General features: G+C 45.2%; 1 non-coding gene across 1 annotated transcript; it reads right to left on the reverse strand.

The window, feature by feature from the left end:
* Positions 1-2,999: 2,999 nt before the first annotated feature.
* Trnag-ccc (transfer RNA glycine (anticodon CCC)) lies at positions 3,000-3,070 on the reverse strand. Its single transcript has one exon. It is a non-coding gene; the product is annotated as a tRNA-Gly (tRNA).
* Positions 3,071-4,828: the final 1,758 nt, after the last annotated feature.

Consider the following 4,828-nt stretch of genomic DNA (forward strand, 5'->3'; position numbering starts at 1 on the left):
GACTTCCTGCAGAACTGAGTCAAATGACCAGAGGGAGGAACCAGAGCAGACAGAGAACAGAGAAAGCCAGGGATAAAAAAGGTTTTGTGGGACTTAAAGAGCAGACTTCATTGAGTAAGCTCCAGGAGGGAACTGGGAGACAGAACTATAACAAAAACTTATTCAAACAAAACACAAGACAGGACAATCCAGGGAGTCCCAACTGGGATCAACTCACCTGAACAAATAGAAACAGTAGTAATAATCAGATAAGCAGCGACAGGCCGCCATGCTCTCTCTCATCATCATTGACAACCAAGGCCATTGTGGGGGAGAGAGTCAACCAACAGGGCGACCTTTGGTTTGATCTGCAGTAACGGTAATACTAGTTTCTTGATTTTTAACTATTCACAGTACTAGCTTCATCTTGCCACCATATTCTGAATTTTAATTAAATAAGCCTGGTTTCTAGAATGACCCTGGTTAGGCCTTCCAATTATATGGGAGTAACCAGTAAGCATTCATCGGTGAGTCCTTGTAGAAAATTTTAGCAGAAGTAGAATGCATTCTATAAGTAAGTAACTATGGAGTGTTTAAGGTTCTTCATTGTCTTAAAGGTAATTGGAATATGAATAAAATTATCATTAGGTCCAACCTGAGTTATAGTTACCGGGAATTGAAACAAGTTGTCTATGGAACAATGCCTACAGGCATTTTGAAGACTGTATCTTTTTTGAACCTCATATTGATCCTTTTTTTTATTAAAAGGCTTAGAAAACTTGAGATTATATGCAGAAGGTCCACCATCAAAACTGGAACCACATCAACTCAGTCCTTGCCCATTTCAACAGCAAATTTTAAAATTTCCTTTAGTAATTCTTCATACTGAGTTTTGGAAAGAACAATCTCTTCTGAAGAGGAACCATGAGGATTCTGTTTTGTTTTGGTTTGGTTTTGGACACAGGGTTTCTCTTTGGAACTTGCTCTGCAGACCAGGCTGGCCCTGAACTCACGGAGATCCACCTGCCTCTGTCTCCCGGGTTCTGGGATTAAGGGCATGTGTCACCTCAACCTGCCAAAGATAAACTATCAAGATTACACATGCCGAATTTAGCAGAGGTCTAAGTGCTGGTCGGTGGTCAGCTGTTAAATATCTGGATTGGCATTTGTCTTTTTTTTCTGCCTCACCTTCAGCCGTAGCATAACTAACTGTGCGAGCTCTGAGAATCAGGAAGTACGTGAAGTGCAAAAGGACCAAACAGCAACAGAAATATTATTTCCCTCTTTGATGAGCAATTTTTAGAGAATTCATTATTTGCACCCGTGTCTCATGATGGGTGGAACCCGTAACAGTGCTTCTGAACTCGCTTAAATAATTGTGAAAAGGCTTCATGTGGTTTAATTTTTTGTACACACCCCGCCTCATCCCCGTTAAGTAAGGCTTTGAGCAATTGCATATGTAGCTCTCCAATTGGTGGGGAATTTTCCATTTCTTTGCTGTTAATGCCGTCAGTTTCTGCTTCCCTTTTGTGTTTTGGATGTCTTTACTGAAAGCTGTGTGCCATCCCTTGAGCCCTACGTTGGGAACCAGATGGTGAACAACTCGAGTCAGGGAGATCACACACACTGGAAGGAAGGAAGAGCCTAGGACTCAGCTCCGGGAGCTGAGTCTTCATTCTTAGCCACAGTATCCTGTTACAGCTCTAACTGCAAAACACACAGCCTGTGAGATGCCGATCTGCTAACGTTTTTTTTTTTGTTTGTTTTTTTTTCTGACTGGAAAAAGAGCAAGCAAGCTTTTTACATGTCACTAATTGAACCCTTTCCCAGAAGATAAATGCAAAGAACATGACGCCTGGCCATGGAAGTACTGGTTGGATCGTGAAGGTGATATTCTGCCGAAAGGATTCAAGAAAGGTCTGGCAAGTCCTCGCCTAATGTTAGTTCAGCAAAAACCGGAAGTGTGGACTTCCGGTTGCCCCGCTTGTCGAAGATGCCTCCTTTCCCCAGCACATGTGTTTGGCATCGTCAGCTATTAGATGGCTGAAGTTACTGTGTTCACGTTCGGATCTTCGGTTTTGTGCCACTGGTCTACACATCTGTTTTTGTGCCTTGACCACATTGTTTTTATTACTACGGCCTGTAAATATATCTGAGATCCGGCATGGTAATCTCCCCGGCTTCGTTCTCCTTGCTCAGGATTGTTTTGACTATGAATTAGCACTTTTAAGACACTAAATGTGCAAATAGACAACCGAACTTAGCGGCCGAGGGTGACGAAGGCGCGCCTCTAGGTGGGTGGCTGCAGGTTGCGGGTCAGCTGCAGGTTGGTTTGTTTGTTTGTTTGTTTTTCACAGACTCTCATCGACTATCTGAAGCTGGTCTAGAACTCACGGTGTAGACGACGCTAGCCTTAAAGTCACAGAGATCCGCCAGCCTCTGCCTCCTAAAGGCTGGGACAAAGAGTCCGCACCACCACGCCCAGCTGGTTAACTACCTTCCTAGCACAGGCGCAGTCACTTTTTTTTTTTTTTTTAAACAAGAAAGTTTCATCTTGTTCAGTGTTTGTATGCGCTTGCGTGTATTTATGAACCTTGTTTTTTGTTGTTTTTTTTTTTTTTTTTTTTCTTATTAAAAGTGTAGTTTTCGGGCCGACTCTGTTGGCACACATTGCCAGGGTTCTTTCCTTCATGTCCAGGTATGTCTACACCGAGTCCTCAGGCCCCCGCCCCTGCCCCTACCCCGAGCGGCTCTGGACCAGCCCTGCACCTGCCCTGGACCTGCCCTCTGCAGCCCCCTCCTTTATGCGGAGCGAACCGCAGCCAGGGTTCAGCCCGAGATCCAGCCGGAATCGGGGGCCTTCTGGCTTTCGGGGTCCCCAAGGCTCTGCCGGAAGAAAACTATCCAGTTCCGCAGCTTATCCCGGAACAGCAGGGTTGAGACGCTAACGGATCGTCTTGTCAATTGCAGACACCGAGCTGTCTCTACTAACCTGGTAGAAAAGTAGAGCCAGAGGCTCCTGCATTGGCCGGGAATCGAACCCGGGTCTCCCGCGTGGGAGGCGAGAATTCTACCACTGAACCACCAATGCCTCTTGTAAAGGTCTTCTTGAAGGGTGGAAGGGACCTAATTTCTTTAACAAGGTGTGTTTTCTGGTTGGCTCCAAGCAGCTAACGCAGCCAAACCAAATGCTTCCATATGAGAATTGTGCTCGAAGAAACCTTAAATGTCTGATTCGCCTGACCCCGCTCAACCCGGAAAACAGCTCCTTCAGGCTGCAGGAACCTCTTATTTCTGATCGCCAGTCTTCAGTTTTTAACTTCAAATGGTTGACTCGGCGTTTGTCTCCGTGTTTATGAGGTGGCCAGTCTGCGGGTTTTTATTTCATTTAATAGTTTTTATGTAACCCTCTAAATTTTTTCTTTTTTTATAGTTTTCAGTAATTCGTGTGTATGTCGTTAACAAAACCCTTTCCCTTCTCTGCACAATATGTGGACCTTTGACTTTCACAGTGTTAATCCCAAAGATTCGAGGAGGAAGACCACCAACCCAGGACATCACGGTTAAGTTGAAGGAGGCAATGCATCAAAGCAAGCTTTTCTATCCCTGTAAGTGGGCTGCCTCCCCCTAAGGAGGTTCGACAAACGCAGAGGTAGGGAGTTTCCAAACGGGGGACTTGGTGGGCAAAATTGGCGGGATTACAGGAGCAGAATGTAAGCATAACAAACTCTTGAAACAAAGACAAAGATGATCAGAACACAGTGGCCATACCAACCTTTTCAAACAAAGGTAGGAGTGCCAGATGGTTATAATAAGTTTTTGAAGCAAAAGTGTGTGGTTGCTGTTTCCTGGAACTGTGTGGAACCATTTGTAGTTAAGGGTACAGGTGGGCACAGCCCAATCCTCGAGAAACAGATTTAATTATAAACAGGAGTGAGCCTAGTTTGTCTTATAGTATATAAGATGGCTGTCGAGTCTAAGGTGGGGGAAGATAGTCCACAGACTGATGGAAAAGGAAGAGTCCGGGGAGAGTGGACATGGCTAGTGCTTATTTTTATCTTCGAGTATGCACTGCAGAAAATAAGTAAACTCAAGGTGTTTATTAGTTGCAGTTCACCAGGAAGGTGAGTTATTACACACAGATAAACAAGGAGGCAGGCTTTATGGACAGCTGGATCAAGGAGACGGGTTTAGCTAATCTGGTAGGAGTGATCTCTGTAAGGATCTTCATGCCATGAACTGCTGAGGGTTGGTTTCACGCTCTGTGTATTCAGGTGCTAAATCTTGGGCTCCAAGATCTGTTTGCAGTCCAGATGAGTGGATTCTCACATACACCAAATAAACTTTGCTCCCTGATTAAATCTGATTGGTTAAATTAAAAAAGCCAGATAGCCTGTAACTGGGCAGAGGAGAGGTAGTCCAGGCTTCAGTGCCCAGGCTTTGGGTCTCAGGTAGGGACCACGAAGAGCGGGAGGAGAAAGAAGAGGGAAGTTGCCATGGGGCAGTAGGGACATGAGCACATGGCCATGAGGGCTGGCCTGAGGGAACAGAAGCAAGTAACAATATAGCAAGTGATATTGGGGAACATGGCTGGGAAACAGCAAAATAGCTTGGAGGGCTGATGTCTGCCCAGCTCTCATGCTTTAAAGCTTATTATAAATCTAATAAGTCTCTGTGTCTTTTATTCGGGAACTAAACCTCTAGTAGATAATTAGGAGTGAGAGGGGGCATGGCGACCCTCCAAAAAACAGTTCCACCTCAGTGAACGTGGGAGGGGGTAGTTAGGGTGGACATTTTCTCCTCACACTGTCAATATCCACACACAGACCAGAAACAGCCTTTGCCATCC

This window comes from Psammomys obesus, unplaced genomic scaffold (genome assembly GCF_907164565.1).
Source record: "Psammomys obesus unplaced genomic scaffold, mPsaObe1.curated_primary_1811, whole genome shotgun sequence".
In the NCBI taxonomy this organism is placed as follows: Eukaryota; Metazoa; Chordata; class Mammalia; order Rodentia; family Muridae; genus Psammomys; species Psammomys obesus.